Raw genomic sequence first — 22,874 nt, forward strand, 5'->3', positions numbered from 1 at the left:
CTTCCCTATTTATTCACAGAAATATTTTTTACACAAAGTCTCCCACATTTACCAAAAGACAAGGACTTTTTCAATTTTACAATCATATGGTTCTAAAGCCTTAACTAATATATATTTCAAATATATGCCATGCACAATTTCATGTGTCAGATACATTTCTTATTCTTTAAAGAAATAACTAACAATAAATACATTATTTGCATGCTACACATCCAGATTTCTTTTCTTGAGATGAAATATTTCCTCTTTTTACACATTTTCATTCTCTCAAAAAAAGCTATAAGAAAAGAAGAGGTTGTTTTGTGGGAAACAGACAGGTTAGCCTGATCCTGTAAGGGAATTTTAAATGTGTCAGATACTTATGGATTAGTGGTCAATGGCTTTGAAAAATCAGCAAGAGCCCAGCAGCTTGGCTCATTCCACACAGGAAAGTTCCATTGGGATTTATTACTTGGGGTAGCAAGGTCAAGAGGATAGAGGGCTACCAGGTGAAAGCACAGAGAGGAATGGATCACAGCTATTCTAGCTCTATCAGGATTCTACTAACGAGGCTGAGAAGTGGCAAGGAGTAGTTTTCTGCAAAAGGATAAGGAACAGCAAAGTATTATCAGTTGATGACACCCTGTTCTATTTCTCTGTGACATTTGAATAAAGAGAGACTGTGCATATTCCAAACCATTGCCTGGATACAATAATAGGCTGGCTGAAATCCCACAGACTGAATTCTGACAAGACAGAGATTCCGTGGGTCAACAATTACTGGATAGAGGAACTGAGGAGTTTGCCTATTTTACACAAGGATGCCCTCTCTCATAGTTTGGGGAACTTCCCAGATTCATCCTTGTCACTCGATACTTAAATGTTCACTAGATGAAGGATGGTAAATAAATTGATTGAATAATATAATAAAAATAGCCTATGAATTGATAAGTACATATACTGTTTGTGTACCTTTGTTGAAGCTAATGTAAACCATGTGTATGGATTGTAAAGTCTTGCTTTATATAAATCATAAAAGGGCATACATTTTAGATGTCACTCTTGTAGGTGATTTGTTCAAAAATTAAGAAAACTGTAATTGTTCGCTTTAGTTTTTCTTTTGTTTTGGTTTATAGTTAATGAAATTCACAACAGAATTAAAATAGTAATAAAAGGCAACAGAAATTTTCCAGATGAGTCAACAAATGGACATGAGCACTAGAATATAAGCCTCTTTTTCACAACCATACTTGATGGTCGTACCTCATCTTGGTTTTCATTTACCAGCCACCTATTTAGCTAGCTCAGAGGTCGGCAACCCATGGCTCTTGAACCCCTCTGCTGCAGCTCCGTCGCTCAAAACACGTGCCGGCACAGCCGATCTGCTCAAAGCTCCACTCAGGAACACAGTGCTAGCTAGCTAGTTAAGTAAATCACTACATTCCTCTGCTAAACAAGCTTCCTGAAGACTCTCATGTTATCTCCTTCATCTGAATGTTAAAAGCTGTGCTTGGGACCTGTCACAATTCACAGCACTTGACTGTTTATCTGCAAATCAGTCACTAAACACACTTATATCTCAGGCACAGCCTCTGATCTGCACACCTGTGCCCATTTACTGAGCTCCCTCCCACCCCTGTAGGCCAACCATGGATAAATCTAAGAAAAGTTTCTGAAAACCAAACATTTAATGATACATGGGTAGATTCATTTGCTTTTACTGCTGACAAACTTATGGGGTTTGCCATTTAATGCATGCAGCCCTTTAACACTGACTTTCACTCTTCTGTTCTCCTATTCAAAATATATGAAAGGAGTCCTACTAGTTTATAATGTAAGATTAAAAATACCAGTTTTTAGTGACTGAACAAGAGCTACAGCTAAATCATAATGAAGATATACATAGCATTAAGGTAAAAAATGATATATGCAGTGTTATCTTCATTTTAGATGTCAAAAGGGTTTTGCAGCTCCCGATGTTTTCTTCTGTGTGGGAAATAGGTCCAAATGGCTCTTTGAGTGTTAAAGGTTGCCGACCCCTGAGCTAGCTTAATGTCATTAGACTGAGCTTTTCAAACTTCATTTACATTTCTTTATATCTGTGAAGATGTTGCCAATCCAACCTGACTGGAGCCTCATCATACACAGCAGGCAGGTTTGCATGCCACATTAATCCACCCTAGCACTAAGCCACTGTGGATTGATAACCCATGGTGTATGAAACAAACTACTGGGCTCATTGTGGGGGAACTGGGGCTGAGAGATGCCTTGTCTCCTCTCCCAGACACTGCTGCAAGTCTCTCCTTTTTTAAACTTGCCATTTCCTACCGTTTTTTCCAGGAATCACAAACCTGTATCTACAAACTGAGTCTGTAATAGTCCCTCCAAAGTGCCTAAGTGGTACAAAATTCCCTAACAAAATTCCCTAATTCCCTAAAACTTTACAAAAAATTGCTGCATTTGTGCAGCTGCAAAGGTCTGAAAATGGGAAGTCTCACCTGGGCAATGTCCTGGAGAGTACTTTCTGTCAAAATGCTCTGTTCAGGCAGGCTCTGAACAGGGTTTCTTTTAAACTTTGCTTTCTTCTGACAGCTGTCAAAAGGTGAGCTGTCATGCCACAACAAAGCTGTGAGTGATCACTGATCACAGAAGGAAGTAGGCAATTATTTCTTCCTTTTTGCAGTGAGATCCTCTCAAAGTTTCTGAATGTCCTGCATAGTTTCCAGTGTTTTCATTTTTTCCACCCATTTATGAGACTCTAGGTGCTTGAGAAGGTGGGAAAGTGCACCCCCTCCATTTCTCAGAGTTGCTTCTGACAGTTGTTAAAGGTAGGTGTTTCTTTGAAAAAGGGATTTAGGCAAGGATGTATATGGTAGTCTGGACAAGAAAATATACATACAAAATCTGCATGACAATAAGATTGTGCTGGCACATAAGTATATGTATGGTACCTGAAAGCTGAGATGTGCATACAGCCTGGGCTTTCTTTCATGCTAAACAGGAAACCCACTCAAACCAAGGGGTATTTCTAAATATTCCATGAATTTTTCATACAGAGTCTTTCCGCTAATGATCAAATGCCTCAAATAATACTTACTCAACTTATCTCACAAAAGGAATTAGTCAAATATGCAGCTATTTCCCCCCCAACTGAATTTAGTTTTGCTTCCTTTTCATCAGTTAGCCAATAGTCATGGTCCAGACAATACTTGTGTGCTCTGGGGGGCAGTCCATTCCTGGGTATATTTTAATGTCCCTCCACCACAAAAGAAAACTGAAAAACAAAAGGCCAACAGTCAAATACTCAGCACAGAGAAGAGTCTAATGGGGGCAAGTCTGAAGAGGCAAGTTTAACAATGTGTGATATTCTGAAAATCTCCTTGTGGTACTCTGTAAGTTGATGCCATATTAGGCAGGCACCAAAACTATTTTGCCTTTGTACATACTGAAGACATTTTTGTTTTTAAACAAGCCTTCCCTAACAGACCAGCAATGATTTTATTAGCATATAGTGATCTGAAATATTTTAATTCTGATTACTTTTTAATTGATCACCGCTTGGGAATTTTGTCAGATATAGAGCAATATACAAAGCATGTAAATAAATAAATAACAATTACAGCAAGAATACTGGCAGGCGGGGGCAAACTAGATGCTGCTTCTGGCTGGCTGGAGAAATCAGGGAATTATAGGATTTGTTTTCTGATCAAATATGTAAAGGATTACACCTCAAATGTGAGTTGGTTTCACTGTCTCTAGGGGTTCCATTATAAATAACTTCTGAAAGATATTCAATGACTGTATTTGAACATGCCACATCTAATCGTGGATTAAGTGGTAATGGACCACAGTGAGTTTTGTTTAGCCAATTCTTGTATAACTCACACTCACCATGTTCACATGACACAATAATGCCCAATCAGTATTGTGCAGGTGGAGGATTAGGAAAGGCTGCTGTAAAGCAGCCTTTATGTTATTAAAGTCATATTATGTATAATTTTCTTTGCTCATAAAATTATCACTTTAAACACTTTAAGTAAAATCAGGTAGTAAATTTCTAATCATTAAAACTATGCTTTTAAAATTAATATACCAAGCATGATAATCATTTTCAATTTACTTTTGTAAATTAAGTTGTAAACTTTTAAAAGTTACTTTTAAAGTTAATATAACAAATCAAGGCAGGATGAGGACAGAATGCCCCCCACCACAATTTTTTCTAGGCCTTCATATGTCTACTTATGAGTTGCACAAACCACTTCACGCCTCTCCAGAAAAACAGCAAGAGCACTCGTTATAAGAGTTCTACAATGTACCTTTCTATGGCAAGGTGTGAAGGTTACTTTTTCCCCCTAGAGGCCCTAAAACTTATGACTGCCTCAATCAACATCAATCTGACATCAACCTGTGAAGAGCAGCAGGCACCAGCAGTTCCATGGAGTACAACAAACCTTGTAGTTCAAGATCACATATACAAGCCTGCAGGTTTTGTTCTGATATAAATGCAGACAGCACTAAATAGCTCATGCACTGTGGAATGTTCAAGCCAAATTTGGTACAGCTCAGGAAAGTGTGAAAAAATCAAGCATGTTATTAATCTTTTGTGTTAAAACCACAATGCTGCAATATATGATAACGTGATTTATGTTTATAAAGCCTGACCTTGATGTCTAGTAAGTTAAGTTCCTCTCTACCTCCTGAGTGCCATGCTAAAAAAGAGGGTAGCCTGCATATAAAAAGGCATTAAAGTTTGATGAGAGCTCATTGACTCAGCATATTTTTGAACTTTATTCAAGTGATATAATAAATGGCCACAATTTTAAGGTTTAACATCAGTAGCCATAGCATTAATTTCAAATAATTTTGGGAGTACTATCATTTTTCTTGAACAAATTGACAGATTTGTCCTAGCTGAAATAATAATTCCTAGATGACAATAATGTTGTGAAGACTAACCATCTTTTCTCTTAAATCATAACTGGATCTGCAGCTTGAAGTGATTTTAATTCCTTTTACATGCATAATCCATTAGTCTGTTCCATGAGTTTTTAAAATTTACTTTACAAGTCTATACACACTTACTTGGAGGTAAGTCCCAACTGAATCCAGTGAGACTTATCACAGGATTGTGTTGTCAAAAACTTGGGGAAACCCCCACCTTACTGTAGCTCTATACATACAACCCAGAAGTTTGTGTCAAGATTTGCTGTTGCAATCACATTACTATGTTCTCTTCCAAACTTTCCATTTTATCTAATGCAACATGTTGTATTTATTTGCAATTTCATTTATTCAAGTTTTAGTATAACAGGAGAACTGCCAGCTGTTTTAGCAAGTTTTGCAGGTGATCTGCTGCTGTAAGCTCTCTTGTTCCACATACTACAAGGCAACAGTGACAGTGCTTGAACAAAGATGAAATGAAATTGCATGTGTGCTCCACTGCAACTCTCATTCGTTTCAATAAAACTTTTACTCAAATACATTGTGTTCTTCATGTATCTGTTAGTCTGCCTAAAATCTCCGCTGCTGTTTGCATCTAATTCCTTAATAATGTGAGTTAATTAATTCTACCTATAAAATCATTTAAGAACATATTCCCTAGCTTGTTTAAAAGATAAGGTTCTCCTTCAGATTCTAAAAGCACAGATAAACTATCATGGTATGATAGCATATTTTTCTTTGGAAAAGGATTTTCTATTTTCCACATAGGTCATTGATTCTGAAGGATTTCCATCTTCCCCTCTGTTGTGTGGAATGGTTCACATTTAATCACTTCACTTCACAGAATGCAAGGTGCGGTCACCTACCTGAATGTTCTTCATGTAAAAATAGAATTCCAAACGTTAAAAGCCAGCAAGTGCAGTGGGGCAGAAAAATTTCCAGTGCTTTATTTTTCCATGGAAAATTTTCCAAGATCATAGGTAAGAAAGAACGGATACCAATTACAAATTCAATATTAAGAAAGCTTGGCAGTTTCCAAGTTATAATTAATGCTTTTCTGGAGACAGAGTATGCCAATGAAAAAGTCTATGTTTAAATCACAGGAAATGTTCTTGAACTCTTTCCCTCAAATATCTCAGGTCAAATACTTATGAGACCTATGGATGTAGCTTTGTGTACTAAATACAAGTGAAATAAGCATGCTTGCCTAGATCACTTACTAGGACCAGAGTGGCTAGCCATCCATTGATCTACAATTTCTTTCATCCCTCACCACTGGCTATGTTATCTAGGGCAGATGAAGTTCTAGGCCAACAACATCTGAAAGGCCAGATACTGCCCACCACTAGAAACTTTCCCAGTGCAAATTACTCTATGCAAATTGTCCTAATTTTCTGGAAAACCCACACAGGTAAGTAGGATGACAAAGCAAAACAATTATTCCTTAAATGCTTGTTTTCTGTGTGCAAGGACATTCTTTCATGATAGGAGGATCAATCACACAATTTCAATTCTGAATCCTTAAGGATTACAATCTCAAGGAAGTTGAATCAAATAAAGCTGTACAGTCATCAGTACCCTTATTTGCTGAAACCCTCTCAATTATTACTAAGAACTAAACAAAATCTTTCTGCAGCCATCTCTGATTATGTAGGCAGAATCCAACAACCCTAGGGCCTGTTTCTGGGAAACTGCTAACTCCATGTTTTACAAGCACAAGATCTCAAATTCAATCCCTCGAATCTCCCACAGGGCTAGGAAAATCCTCTTCCTAAAGCCCCAGAGAACCACTTCTACTCAAAGTAGACAATGCCAAGCTAGATGGGATTTGGCTCAGAATAGGGCAACCGGTTCCACATGTTCATACTTTAGAGCATTCTCGAATGTTGTAAAATGGCAGTCTTCCTAAAGCTAAAATAAAATGAAGCAGACATTTTGCCTGTCAATGCTACCTCTCATCAGCCCAGAAGAAAACAGAACAAGGAGGGCCTAATGTCCTTATAAAAGGTAAAGGTAAAGGTTTCCCCTTGATGTTAAGTCCAGTCATGCCTAACTCTAGAGGGCGGTGCTCATCTCCGTTTCCTAGCCGAGGGAGCCAGTGTTTGTCCGCAGACAGTCTCCATGGTCATGTGGCCGGCATGACTAAACACCAAAGTGCACAGAATGCTGTTACCTTCCCACCGAAGTGGTACCTTTTTACCTACTTGCATTTGCATGCTTTCGAACTGCAAGGTTGGCAGGAGCTGGGACGGAGCAACGGGAACTCACCCAGTTGTGCAGATTCAAACCGGCAACCTTTCAATCAAGCAGCACAGCAGTTTAAACCACTGCGCCACCTGCATCCCTATCCTTATATCATGTCTTAAAGACCCTAATGATGCAACTGTGCAGAAACAAAATGTCTAAATGACCTTCTGTTGTGGTCTCAATTAAAAAATATGGAAATAGAATCAGAATTCATGAAAGCAATGATTTTGTCAGGCATTTTATTTGCCTTACTTACCTTTTAAAACATCAGATTTCAAAACTTTATCAACATGAGAGATAGCAACTTTTTATTTAAGATTCAAAAGAAGAGCTGGCTCAAATTTTTAAAATGTATAAGAGGCATAGAAGTTTCAAGTCAGCCAAACAGTTTCCAAACCCAGCTTATGGTTTTATTTCTTTGAATACTTCTGCCTCAACAACAACACATACATAAACAGTGTCACCACCAAACACTAAATATATGATGACCTTGTTCGCACACAACATGAACCTATGCTTTATTTGACCAATGATTTCTTGTGCTACGCAGGATATGAGCCCATTTACACAAGCCTCTTATACTTTGCATAATCAACTTCTGACCATTTTAATTGTCAGTTCTTGCACAATGTGCAATGTGGACACTTTGACCTGCATCATTTTGCCCACTCAACAATAGCCAACAATTTAACAATAAAGTCTACTCAACACATACTCTGGGTTACCATCAATTACAAATCATTTCTTTAGGTTGTCTGCAGGTTAAATAACCCAAGGTTAATCTAGGTAATAATCATAGTTTAACTTTGGGTTGCTTAACATATGACCAGCCCAAAAAACTGGCTTGTTGTTGAGTAATGATTTCTTGATCGTTCATGGTAAACAAGCCATACTTAAATTATAGCCTAGGGTTCACATGTAACACCATCCCTTACTCAATTATACTCTGAGTTGTCTATATATGAGAACCATGCCAAAGTTCCTGGAGTCATACATTATGCATCAACATACAATCACACCAATCAGAGACCAATTCTTATCTACCACCCCTGTATACATTCCAACCCATATTTAGAAAAACCCAAAAACATCTGAACCACTCATTGCCCTATACTATTCCACACTACCACCTGAGGAAGTACTGGTGTAGTGATGAGTTGACTTTAAAGCAAAAAGGACACACATATGGGGAAGACCGAACCTTCCCTGTATCTATTTTCACATGCACATGGTATTACCATATTTTTCCGTGTATAAGATGGGGTAGGCACGCAGACACGTTGAAGGGGGGAGCCTGGCACGTGCGGGGGGGGGGCACGGCAAGCTCGCATGCAGGGGAGTGGCGCCGACATGCAGCAGCAGCTTGCTCGCTGGAGATGCGTAGGAAAAGTGGGGGCATCCTATACATGGGGGTGTCTTATAGACAGGAAAATGCGGTAGTCTCTCAGCCAAGATCTGGGGTAAGAATGGTTCTAGACCAGACTCAGCCATAAAACTCATTGGGTAAATTTGGCCAGTCACTGACTCTCAAGCCTAACCTACTTCACAGGATAAAATTGGGAGAAAGAGGGTCATGTAAGCCACCTTGAGTTCCTTGCAAGAAGACAGAATACATATCTTGCAAAAAGCCAGTAACTAAGAGATGTTAGTTACAACCCAGATTCAGACTGGACATCAGGAAAAGCTTCTTCACTGTCAGAGCAATACAACAGTGGGATCAGCTGCCTAGAGAGGTGGTGGGCTCTCCCACACTAGCGACATTCCAAAAGAAACTGGGCAGCCATCTGAGTGGGATGGTATAAGTTGATGTCCTGCAACAGCAGAGGATTGGACCTGATGGGCTTCATGGCCCAACTCTACTATTCTATGATTCTATGTGTAGTGGAGTATTAGAAGACCATTCAATATAGAAATGCATCAAAGTTATGTTTTCTGCAGCTCTCTTTAAAAACAAGTCCACATTCTCAAGCAGACTGCTTGATAAAGCATGATAGGCCAAATAAAATATTTTGCTATGCATTATACACCAATAAACCTTTATGACTCATCTGAAGATGTAAGAGTACAGGGAATATTAGAAGTCAAAATATAATTGTATTGTGTTTTTCTAGCATGTTATGGTTTGATCATCCATTCTATTCTTTTAAGTTTTATGGTTGTATTTTACTGTTTTCATTTTTGTAATCTACCCAAAGAATGTCTGTTATTGGGTGTATTAAAATACAAAAAATAAATAAATTGACATGACTTGAAAAATCAAGATGTATTGAGCACTACTAATAATTAATCTCTTTGGTAAGTCAACAGAAAGCCTCAGCTGTTGGACGGTATAGAAAATAAATATTAATATATAGTAATGTATATATTGATACAAATATTTATTTATTTAGAATATTTATATGCCGTTCTTTCACAGAGCCTCAGGACGTCTTACATAAATACAGCTGCAGAAGACTTCCCCAAACTCATGACTTCCAGATGTTTTACATTTCAACTCCTATCAATCCCAACCAAGTTAAGGTCTAATCTATCTGGAGGGCATCAGGTTGGATAACGCTACAGAAAACATTCATAACAATGTATGTTTATCAAAATGACAGAATTAGCTAGAGAACAAGTAAAGCAAACCAAAAAAAAAAAAAAAATTAAAATACATGGGTCACACCAGTATAAACTTGATTTATAACTTTTATATTCCATCCTTCCTTCAAGAAAATTGGGAGTACATGGAATTATCTCAGTTTATCCTCACAACAACCCTCTGAGGTAGAATGAGTCTGAGTAGAGCCCAGTGCATACTAAGGAACAAATCAATTCTGACATTCCATCCATTAAACAGCACAGGCTCTTCAGCTGATTACCAGTAACATGATCTGTTACTGTGGACAATGACAATATTTATCTGGTATAATCAGCTGTATATAGCAAGGGTCCTCAAACTTTTTCAACAGGGGGCCAGTTGAAAGAAGGCAGTAGCAGCGGGTGTGGGCTGGCGAGGCGGGGGTGCCCGTGGCGAGGCAGACAGTGGTGAGTGCAGGGAGTCCAAAACCTCTGAGGTGGGCCGGATCTGGCCCACAGGCCATAGTTTGAGGACCCATGATATATAGCAAGAATATCTAATATTCTTGGGGTGTGGGAAGAGACTCACCTATAAAGGACCATTATCTGCATCATAATACTGAAGGGAAAGAAATATATTTTTAACTCAAATATTCATTTTATTTATTTATTTATTAAAACATTTTTATGCCGCCCCATTCGCCGAAGCGTCGGGGCGGCTCACAACAATAAATTAAGACAATAACAATTAAAATATATACATTAGAATAAAATGTATAAAATAAAATAAGCCACCCTGGCCAAATAAATAAATAAAATTCAATAGTATTAACATTTAAAATGCTGCTTAAATAAAAAGGTCTTCGCCTGGTGCCGAAAAACAAATAACGACGGACCTTTTCCATTCTTATAGTCTTATCCAGTTAGCATACTGCTCTGTAACATGTTGAAATAGAGCATTATACACACCTTAGTTGCACATCACACAAAAGTCAACAAAAACAAATGATTATGCTTGCTAGTTTTATAAGACCACCTTAGTTAATATTTACCTGAGAGCCCAAAAAGAAAAACACAACATTTATTTAGACCACTTCAAATGTGGCTTTGTTCCAACATGGAGAATACTTCTATGTAACACCCAGTTTTATAAAAGCTGGCATAAGTATTTTTAGTTTAATATTTACTGTTGCATCAGTTTCTTGTGTATACCACCTAAAGCATTTTGGCAGATGGTCAGGATATAAATTATGGAAATAAATAAATGGAGGGCAGGCAAACATGCAAAGTAGAATTCTATTTTTTGTTGTAGAAAGTCATAATTGACTGATGTGACTTAGCTCGTTATTATTTTATTACCATTATATCCCACCTTTTTTCTCCTTCAAGGAAGCAAAGGTTTCTTACATAATCCTCCTTCTCTCCACAACAAACCAGTCAGGTAGATTCATTCTTTGGTACACAGAAACCAAGATTTACAGTGGAGTATTATGCATATTTACTCAAAAGCAAGTTCTTCTCTGCTCAATAGAGCTTACTCCCAAGTAAGCAGGTGAAAGACTTCAACTTTTTAATTATTATTTCTTAAAGATAAAAAAATACAGAATTCAATTGACCATTAATACCTTCTAGCCCTTTCCTTAAAGGAAAAGGTTCCCCCCACACATGCATGCTAGTTATGTCCAAGTCTAGAGGTGGCGCTCATCTCCGTTTCTGAAGGTGCTTTCGTGGCCATGTGGCTGGCATAACTAAATGCCAAGGCACATGGAACACTGTTACCTTTCCAATGAGTGGTACTTATTTATCTACTGCTATTTAAATACTTCTGAATTGCCAGGTTGGCAAGAGCTGGGACAAAACAGCAAGGACTCACCTTGCCTACCTTCCAATCAACAGCCAGAAACTCACTGATTTAACCCACAGGACCCACCAGCACCCCGGGCCTTTCCTTACTGTATTATTATTTAATACATGCACTGGTCTCTTCTCCACAGGAGTTCCATTGACAACTTCCAGTATATGCAACAAAAATGCCTATTCAAACATTAAATAATTCCATGTAAAACTATTAAAATGCAACTAAAACTGAACCATAAATATCCAGACCTCAATGTGATTATTGAATAGCCAGGAAAATCTCTTGCTTGTAAGAATGCTATCATCTAAGAGCAGAAGAAAGGAAGGAAGAGACTTGACAGATATTTCTAAGGGAGAATTCCAGAAGTAGGGTAGCGCCATAGAACATTACCAATGAACTAATTGACCCAATACCAACTTACAGACCACTGCTGAAAATAATTTGAAAAACAAACCAACAAAAGTATGTTAGTCGAGAGGACAACAGAAGGCAAACAGTACAACCAGAAGATTACTAATGATTAAAGAAAAGCAAATCCAAAGTAGAAGAATCCGAAGTAAAACATAATGCTACATGAACCTAAAAAAACTTCTTGGAGATGTCCACTTCTACTTGACCGGTCTGCTGGGAAGATACAAGATACACCTGATCCTCCAAGTCTGGAAGTTTATATGCATTGAGGGTGGGATGGCAGGACAGTGTCCTTAAGAGAATAAGCATGAAGACCGCCCAAGAAACCTTTTAAAGCAATGGGGCCATTTTGGAAGCAGTATCACTGAATTTTCTCTCTGGGGTTATGTTCTGGGGAGAAACACACAGTTTTGTAAGTTTGAAGCCAAAACAAGCCGTGCACAATATCAAACATGAATAATACTAGTTCTGAACATCAAAATATTAAAATAAGTGAAGAATAGATAATGAAATCTGCTTATACAAGCCCGCTCCCACACTGTGTTAATCACTGGAAGCCTTACTCCATTTGCACCTTGGTGAAGGTTCATTTAGACCACACTCCTAAGGAGCTGCTGCTCTATGAACAGAGGATTCTGAGACTGGAGTCCCCTAACCATGTTTTTGCAACAGTGACCTTGAAAAGAGAAGCCACAACAAAGCTTACTGTGATCACTGCAACAGAGGCAGCAACATCTCTATTCGGGTTTTCGCTCCTGAGGTTGCAAGTCTGTCTCTGCTCAATGTTAAGCAGGTATAAGACTTCAACTTCTTAATCACTGTTTCTTAAAAAAACAAACATGGAACTGATCCATGGACCTATTAATACCTTCTGGTCCTTTCCTTATTGTATCATCATTCAATAAATGCATTGGTCTCTTCTCCACCACTGTTCAATAGCTTAAAAAGTTTTACTCTTGGATGGTCCCTGAGATGATCTCCCTACTAGTAAATGAGAGATGGCTTTCTAAGTTAGACTGTGAGATTCGCTGCACTGGGGAACTCAAAAAAAAAAAAAAAAAAAAAAAAACACCAAATTTTCTCTGAAGACTTTTTCTTTGCAAATGCTTGGTAAAACATTTTTATTTCTTCAGGACTTTGGCTTGATTTGAACTTTTTATTCTCCTGCAGTGAGTTTATTTAAACCTGCAACAGTGTTATCTCTCCATTTTTATGTTACAGTGTTTGCTTATTATTTTAGTGGTATTTAGTTTGGTATTTTGAATTATGGATCATATTGATATAGTATGGCCATTATAAGCCATTTTAGGGGGTCCATTTGGACTGAAAATTGGTGTAATAACTAAATAAATAAATTAGTATAAACACACACATGCAGGCCATTTTTCTTTTTTTTTTAAGGCAGATAGGTTACCAATTAGTGTGGGGACAACAGAATGACGGACCAAGCTGGTATAGTGTCAGATATTTATCTATTTATTAAACATCATTCAATTCATTAAAATATCTGGAGGAGGGCCTTCTCTGCAGTGGCGTCCCACTTATGGAATGCGCTCCCCAGAGAGGTCCGCCTGGTGCTGTCGTTATTTGTTTTTCGGTGCCAGGCCAAGACTTTTTTATTTAAATGTTATTTTAATTAATTGTTAATTTATTTATTAACTTATTGCCTGGATGTTTCTAGTTTTTATATATTTGTATTGTTATTTATTTGTTGAAAGCCTCCCCGAGGCTTATGCGAATGGGGCGGCATATAAGAATCCCAAATAAAATAAATAAAATAAAATAAATAAAGCTACACAATAAAATTACAATAAAATTTTAAAATCCAAAATTGCATAAAATCCAGATGCATACCTAACACAAAGCAATAAATACAACATAAAATTCAAGAATAAAAAGAGTATTCCAGAGTTTAGAACCCACCACTATTAAAGTCTGCCAGTTCATAGCCATCTCATGAACTTTATATTGAAGGAATACTCAGAGAAGGGCTTTCACTGATGACCTTAAATGGTAGGTGGGGTTCCATCTGGCACCAAGATCCCAAGCCAGATAGAGTTTTATCAGTCAAAACCAAATTAAGCCCTAAAACAAATTAGAAGCTAGTGAAGCTGATAAAGGATCAGCATAATATGCTCATAATATCAGGTCCTGGCACAGGCCAACCCCACATATAAAATATAATCAGTTTTTATATAATAAATTTTAAAATATATTACAAAACTATAAAATACATTATAAACATATATAATATAATTGGTTATTAAAAATAACCAAACAGAAGATTAGAGCATGGGTCACTGCAAAGATATTATCTACCACTGGATAGGATCATAGTTAGGAAACCAGCCACAGCTGGCAAAAGGCACTCCCTTACCCTAACACTTGAGCCTCCTTCTGAAAGAGTGCCACCAAGTCACATGCCCAGTCCTTTAAGAAGAATGCATCCACAAAAGACTGAATCACCTAACAGCTCAGTCTCAGACTGTTAGCTGGACTCTTCTCCTGCACTCCACAGCCACACCAAAGAGAAAGAAAAAAGGGGTTGTGTCATCTGCATACTGAAGACAATACAGCCCAACTGCCCTGCCTCCCCCAAATTTACCTGCTTGCTTAAAGAAGATACCGTTTTCCCCTCCAAAAGGAATCACTCAAAGCTGTTTACAACATATAAAAAGCACAACATAAACAGTAACCAGTAATTAAAGCACATATGCAATACACTAAATGCAGCAGCAATTTCACACAGAGGTTGAATAGCACAGGAGATAACAGAGAGCCTTGTGAGACTCTAAAGCAAAGATGCCATGAGTCTGAGCAAAAATTCCCCAGCACCACCTTCTGGAAATTGCCATCTAATTAACATCAGAACCACTGCAAAGCACTCTAACCACACCTAACTCAGACAGCCATTCGCAGAGGACATACTAGTCAATGATGTCAAAAGCCACTGAGAGAAGATAGATGCAATAAGCACTCTCTACCCCCATCTCCCTCCTGACAAAGTTCATCTCACAAGCTGGCCAACCTTGTTTTGATGCCAGAGCCAGCCTAAACTACCCATGAAATGGACTCAGAAAAATCACTGTCATCCAAAAGAACCTGTCTCTGATCAGCCACTACACACTCACACATCTTGTCCAAGAAGGGAACATTTGCCCTTCTCCTACATGTATTAACATTATCCAGGTCTAACAAAGGCTTATTCAGGAGTGTTATCATTATTGTTTCAGTCAAGGATACAGAGCCTGCACCCTAACTTAAAGAGAAATTTACAATTTCATGGTCCTAACCAGCTGTCTGCCTCTTGCCAAATGTAATCAGCTGCAAAGGGTAAGTAAACATACGACTGGCCAAACCTCTGTCCACATCCTTGGACCCTACAAGTAACATTCAGTTGAAAAGATAAATTCAGCTTATTCCATCACTGTAGGATGGACCATGAGCTCCTTTTATTTTCATTTGTCTGAACCCTAAGTGATCACCTTACAGCAGCAGTTCCCAACTTGGTGTCCTCCGTGTGTTTTGGATGGCAACTTCCGCAAGTCCCAGCTAGCATTGCCAATGAGCCGGGATTATGGGAGTTGCCCTTCAGATGTTTTGAACTACAGCAGGCTGCCCACCCCTTACACAGATTTACGCCTGACACAGCAATCAGAATTGCTGATTTACTAAAGGTTCCACCAGGTATTGCATATATTGGATCCTACTAGGGAATGCAAAGAACATGACAGGATGTTCAGTCTTCTTTAGTACCAACAGTCACATCACCTCAGCATCCCTCAACAGCAGGGTACAGCTTTCAACAGTGTTACTGATACTACTTATTCAGACTGCTCAGTAAACAATAACAAATACAAAAATAGCACTAGCACTTTTTCTTTTTAGGCTGTAGTCCAGTCAAAATGACTGTGGGCTAATAATAAAAACTTCAATAAAAACCATTATAAACTTTGCTGCAAACCTACACTTACCTAGAGCAAACCCAACTAAACACAGTGGAACTTACTTTTAAGTAAACATATACATGTGTGCACTTCATATTAATCATTTAAACAAAAGAGAAGAGTTCTAAATAGATGGCAGTCTAGAACTATAATCTGTAAGTATGTGAGCAATTAATAAAAGAAGAGCCTTCTTTTTTGCAATAACTGTTGTACATTTTTTAATCTATTACTTGGGTTCTTCACGAGAGGAAAAATGTCAGGATAAAAATGCAATATAATAATAATAGGTATAATTCAAGTGATCTGCCTGAAATACCACCAACATATCACTATTCAGAAAATTACACAACAACAGTCAGCATTTCCCATACTAAGCACATGTTTAGGGCACAAATGAAGTCTAATTCTCACAGTGATGGTAATTCTGTCTCCGAGCTGCAACAACAGGTGTTGTGGGCTTAACATGGCTACAGGGTTCTCCACAGAAAAATTGACTACTTATACTAAAGCAAACATCACAGAGAAATGTTTCAGCCCAAACACATATTTACAATTTCAATAAGAACTAGGCACCAATACAGGATCACACTGTAAGTCAAAGAAAGAAACTATACAGACTAACAAATATTGACTAACTGGTTGATAGATTTTATTACCATATTTAACAATTTTTTTCCTCTGAGAAGCACAGAGCAACATACCTAAAGCAATAACCACCTCTATTTCATCCTTAAAATAATACTAGAAGGTAGATTAAGGTGTGAGATTGTGACCAGACCAGTCCAATGTACCATCTATTACACCACACTGGTTCTCAACATGCTAAACCTTCTTGCCAAGAATGACACCACAAGAATCAACTGTTCATCAGTCTCAGGTGTTCCCAAGTTTATTTAAAGTTTAAAGCAATTGTTGGAAGGCTAAATCAATAGAGAAAGAATGCTTGGTACTGTATAAAAATGGTATCACTGCACAGCAAGTATGTATGATTTATTTTTCATTCTCTTTATGTTCTGGCTGTGAGCGTGTGGGTTTCCCTCTGACTTCTTATAGTATTTAGAGCAAGAAGCTTATTGATCAATACTAAGAAATCTATTCCGATTACCAGTAAAAGTCATTGGTACAAGACATAAAGAATTCCCCAGAGAAGTCATCAAAATGATGAGGATTAAGGCTTTGTAATGCAATGACAAGTTCACAGGGAGTCAGCAGCAACAGAGTGAATGAGATGTGAGTCTAATGTGACATGCCATGCTTTTTCTATTGTGACTACCACTGCAAAGTCACAAAAGATCTGTGTCTACTCTGTATACAGCAAGAGAGGAGGAATGGATCAGGCAGCAGTGATGAGTTTTGTTCACAGCTGTTTTTACAGCACAGAAAGCTTTGCTCATTAATTGCCTTCATTAGCATCTTTCATTTGTATTTTCTAATCAGTTCAGGGGTAGAAGATGCCCTTGCTTACCCTAGGTCAAGAAGCCCTGGGAGATATTTTAAATTTTAAATTAATGAGTTGTTTTGCTGACTGCAGTGTCACATTACAAGTCTGTGGTATGAACTGACACTTCACTACAATACAAGGAGAAGCATAATACAAAATTACAGCTATTATGGTATCATTCTAACATTAAAATTAACATTACAATGGTGCCATAGTAGTTTGGGGGGGTTGGGAGACTGGTTTTGTAATGGCAATCTTTCTAATAATTTGGACACTGTTGCTGGATCTATAATACTCTGGTAGAATGCAAACTTCATACTCCACAAGGAACCCCAAAGGGTTATTTGGCATGCATTTCATTCAGGTAGGATCAACTTCATTATACATTCTACTGTACCACATCCAGATTTAATAAGTTACTAGTCCACAAAGCCAATCTTCCAGATCCATACTTTTTGCATACTATGCCATGCACAGGTTCCTAAGTGCTACGTGCCATTTTCTTAAAGTCTAGAATGCTTACAGAACATGCCTCGCAACTTACAACTCCACTGTGAAGATTGCACAACCTCATAAGGTGGCGGGTGGCTTGCTGTTTTATCCTGGGAATCCCAGGTGACTGATAATTTTTATTTATTTCAAAACCTGCGAATATTTACAAGGTCACTACAAAAATATCATTTGCAATGAGGCATCCTAATTCAGCAGATGGCAAAATACTGCTAGGGAGCACTCAAAACAATGAAGGGAAAAGTGGAAAGATGGATTGGGGTCCTGAACTCTCCATCCATGTTAATCTTTCCCTGGCCCCCGAATTGCACCAAACTTGGTCATGGTTGCAGGAATGCACATGACTCATGAACGCACTGTGGATGGATCTGCAACAGAGGCAGGTGGGCTGGACTGCCTGTGTGTGTGTGTGTGTGTGTGTGTGTGTGTGTGCGCGCGCGCGCGCGCGCAAACGTCTTGCGGGGAGCTGGAGCCGTGGGGCGCGGGGGGGGGGGAGAAAAAGAGAGGAGAAAATGCAAACTGCAGTGCGTGGGACTAGACCCAGGGGAGTCGCAGCTGGGGTTGGACGGCGCATCCTCCTTATCACCACCCATGCAAAACAGTGGGCAGGCGCAGAGAACTTCTGGGGGTGAGAGGGTCATCAGTAGCGGCGGCCCCACCGTACAGAGGCAAAGAGGGAGGAGCTGCGGCTTCTCTTCCCTCCCCCCCATCCAGAGCCTGGTGCTTTAAGGGGGAAACAAGGGTAACCTGCGGGGCATCCCTGCTTGGCTCCACATGGGCATCCTCCGCCTCCTCTCTCGCCCTCCCTCGCAACTCTGCGCAAGGGCATCAACACAGGCAGGCACCCTCCCTGACGCCCAGCGGGTCTGCTCCCAAGGACAGAGCCTCCCCAACGCCATGACAGTGTCTGGGAGGGAAACGGAGCGGTTGGCAAGCCCCCACCCGCCGAGTCCGGGCCGCCTGCCCGCCTGTGCCCGACCGGCCGCCGGCTCCTTGGCCTCTTGCGCCTGCCCTGCCCTGCCCGGCAAGCGCGGAGTTCATTCATAGGCTGCACCCGAACTGGCTAGCGCACCCCATGCGCCCCTCGCCGCACACGGCGCGCCAATAAAAAGTTCAGAGCACAACTTACCTAAAATGGCTCCTGCAGCAGCCAAAATACAAACAGCTATTATTTGGTGAAGTTTAGACCAGACACCCTGCAAGGACAGCCTAGCCTGGCCCCGGCACGCCCCCGCGCTGCAGCCACTGGCCACGCGCAGCCCCCCAGCGCCTGTCATTGGAGAGGCGGCCCGTCAGGCAAGCGCAGCCCGCTCCAAGCTTGGCTGCAGCGCGCTTATTGCTAGCTCCATTGTGCTCCTATTTGCATTGATGTGATCGCTGCCGGGATTGGCTGTGGCAGGGACCATGCAATCTCCCCCACCACTTTCCTCCCCAGCAATTCCTTGTGCCTCCCGGATCTGCAGCCCCGGTCCTTCTCTCCCCTGCTTCTCGCCCACTCCCAGCTTTCTAGCTCTGCCACCTCAGGCGACTGGAGATGAAACTTTCTAAAGGCTTGCAAGGGCGAGAGAGATTTCCCCCACCCTGGATCCTCCAATCAAGGGTGTTTTTACTTACTTCAACCAGCATTAAAAGCGAAGAAGGAGGGAGGGGAGAAGAAGGGGGGGAGAACCTCTCCCCCTTTGCATTCCACGTCTTTGCTCGCTTTTCATTTCCCGGATGTGAAATTTCCTGCGTTTAAAGCACAGTGTCTGGAGGTGGAACGTGCAACGTTCGAATAGGACGCTGCAGGTCGTTCGTTCTTGGAAGGAGAACCCCGGAGCATGAAATGGACATGGTACTCCGGGGGATGTCAAGATTTCTTGGTCTCAGTCTAAGAACTCCAAGCGGACTACGAGGTCTAGAAAGTGTACCTTAGCATCCCTTCCCTCTCCTCCGCCTCCCCCCAAAATTCTGTTGACTAATGGCCGCAATAAGAGTTAATAAAACACATTCTGAAGCCCCGTCTTTGGCTAACTGATTTAAGGTTATTCTAATGGTAACAGGAATATCTACATGATTAAAATACCACTTGAACAGTTTTTGTAAGGCTTTTACTAAGTACTGGAAAAGAAACATCGAACTGTCACATCTTACCGTGCACCTATTATGTCGTGATTTCACCCATCACCTGTGCAGACTGTGACTGGGATGCCAAAGGAAAGTATGGCCAAACTAATACAGCATGAATAGAGTAGATCTGTGCCACTCATCTGCATAGAGGAAAGCAGTCACTGGGTTACTTTACCACATGTCCAATGCACACTTTGACCCACACATACCTGGGTCAAAGCTCCCCACAGCTTCGTTTGGACATGGCATACATAAGTGCACTTAACATTAGAGGAATAGGGTAGAGCAACCTTGGGCAACCCAATGTGCTCTAGATGCTTTGGACTACAGTCCCCATAGGCTGCAACCAGCATGCCTAATGATCAGGGATTGTGGGAGTTGTAGTCCAAAACAGCTGGAAGGCATCAGGTTACCTGCCCCCCTTTTTAAAGCATGTTGCAGAACTGGAAAGGTCTCTGACCTACCTGATCATTGTAGACCAGGATGCTGAACCTAAGACTTACATGCCAAATTCAAGGCAAGTGGGCTTCTCCAAATCACCTTACACTCTTCTTGTACTGTCATCTTTCTCTTGACTTGCAATGATTTAGTGGTTTCTCAGTTTTTATGCATCCCCCCCTTTCGCCATTTTAAAGGATGAAATACCTCTAAGGGCTCACTTGCTGGCAATAAGCTTTTGGAACAGTGGAATGCCTCTAAGCTTCCAAACACAAGCACAGAGGCTTATGGCATCCTATGCAGAACAGTGGAGGCAATTACCACTTCCCTGGGCTTCCTGCTGTGCATTGCTAGATGGCCATTTTTGGTTGTCCATTTGGGGCACTTTAGAGGGGAAGGGAAGGAGCCTGAAGAGGATACCTGATACATCATAGCCTAGCCCTTGCAGTCTCCTCCTTTTCTTGCCCATCCCTTTGCAAGGTCAAGTTCCCAGTCTGGGAGAAGCAGCAGGTGCAGTTCTTTCTGCATTGGCTGGGGGGGGGGGGATATGAATTCCCAGCTATGAGATAGAAGTTCTGTTTCCAACCTAAGATCTGGGAATCCAAACTATCCTGTGTCCCCCTTCCTGTGGATCTGGCGGCCATAAAATCACTCCCTTAAGCTGAAATGTGCTAGTATTTTGTTCCTGCTCTTCTGCCTTTGGTCCCACCCTTTTTGTTTTCAGCTCTACCCATGACTAAAATAGTCCCCAAGAGGTTCTCTGAAACTGAATTTGGCCCTTTGAGTGAAAGAGATTCTACAACCCTGCTGTTGATGATATTGTGCGATCTTAAGTATACTTCTATGAAGTAGCTGCCTAGTTAGGTGCTGAAGCTGGACCTTTTGGGCAGATCCAAAACCACATTCTTAGCTTGCTATTTTGATCATATAAATTGATTCTGCATAAAATTATGGATGGACAAACATTCTAAGCAAATCTGCTATTTTGACAAAATCAGATTTCAAAAACATACTGGGCTTTTTGCTTTTGTGTTAATGTTTCTTGTGCTGATCTGCTACACTGATAGAAATTGTAGCGGATTCTCCGGAAAGGGTATGCCAAAACTGGGAAACAGGTGATATAGAAAGTACAGTTTGGGGTTAGTTTTCCTGTTTACATATTCAGCATTACATCTCTGCTAGTTCTATGAAGAAGGACTAGGCATTGCCATCATATGTTGCTGGTTTCTGCTTTTGCAGTTGTTGCCATGAAAAATAGGCACAGTACCCTATTTTTTATCATATCCTGTTCTGTTCTCCTATTTGCTTGCTTTCATTCCTCCAAATCTATCTTTATAGTATTTACTTGCCTTTCTTCCAGCTCATGTTCCATATGTAATGCCCATCAACAATATGTTTCCATCATCTATTCCAGACTTTCCTTCCAGATGTTTTGCAGTACAGATCTTACTATTCCTCACCGTTTGCTATGCTGGCTAGGGCTGATGGGAGCTCATCTTTGAAACATCTGAAAGGCACCAGGTTGTGTCCATCTTGGACATTCTGCTCCAATTCCTGTCATAACAGATTACAGTATATCTTCCCCTGAAATTTTTTCTCATTAACACACCACCAGTTTCTTCAAGCACTATTACATATATTCATTTCATAAGATGGATTTAACTGGCTAACATTTTTTAAGTCTGCTGCATCTTTTTAAAACTTTAAAGACCATATTCCTTGAAAAAGCACCACATATACTCGGGTCTGATAAAAATTTTATCATGATTTTTCTTTTTATAGTGGAGAAATCCTATGCTCAGCTTCCATTGTGGAAGAGCAAGAGGTTTATTTATCTGGCCACTACCTATTTTATTTTTTTTTATTTTTTGTTGTTGGTTTGGCTTTAAAGGTCCCCCAAACAATACAAATTGTAGTACTGGCTCTGGAATAAATAATATCATAGCTATATAAACATTTAATTTAGGAAGTCAGCTTTACAAAAGGCATCTTATACATCTAATTTAAGCATTGAATTTCCATTATTCCAAAATCAATTATTTGGACATTAATTTTTATAGAAGGTAAAACATTCAAAATAGAATGCACTAATTCTCAGGGTGGAGTTCAGCCCTTTGTACAGAGCCACATACCAGAGATCCTGGAGTGCCACTGAAAAAGTAAGCTGGCCAGATCATAAATGATCTTACTCAGTATCTGGCAGCTTAATCTTATTATACATATCTGATACAAATTTTGCACTCATTTTATTGAAAATTTGTGCTGATCCAGTCAGGGATATCCCATGGATGGCCTTTCTATAGTACATACAATATATGAGAATAAAGCACCTTTGCATCCCCCCGTCTTCGGACCTCGAACAGGTGTGCTGCATTGCCCGTCCTTCCATTTTTATCACATTTCATTTTGCTGTACGGACTGGTGACTTTTACGT

The 22,874-nt window shown here is 39.9% G+C and overlaps 1 protein-coding gene across 8 annotated transcripts in view; it reads right to left on the reverse strand.

Moving 5' to 3' along the window:
* CHD6 (chromodomain helicase DNA binding protein 6) overlaps positions 1-19,115 on the reverse strand; it is a 145,810-nt gene extending 126,695 nt beyond the window's left edge. For 3 of the 8 annotated variants that reach the window (XM_044447498.1, XM_044447494.1, XM_044447490.1), the window contains exon 1: positions 3,077-3,296. The gene's annotated coding sequence lies outside the window, so the exon portion shown is untranslated. Of the gene's footprint in view, positions 1-3,076; positions 3,298-5,786; positions 5,817-19,022 lie in introns of those variants that run through there. The other 5 variants (XM_044447491.1, XM_044447496.1, XM_044447493.1 and 2 more) reach the window with 5 other exon arrangements.
* Between the last annotated feature and the right edge of the window lie 3,759 nt (positions 19,116-22,874).

The sequence above is a fragment of the Varanus komodoensis genome, unplaced genomic scaffold, assembly GCF_004798865.1.
Source record: "Varanus komodoensis strain SLA01 unplaced genomic scaffold, ASM479886v1 scaffold52, whole genome shotgun sequence".
Lineage (NCBI taxonomy): Eukaryota > Metazoa > Chordata > Lepidosauria > Squamata > Varanidae > Varanus > Varanus komodoensis.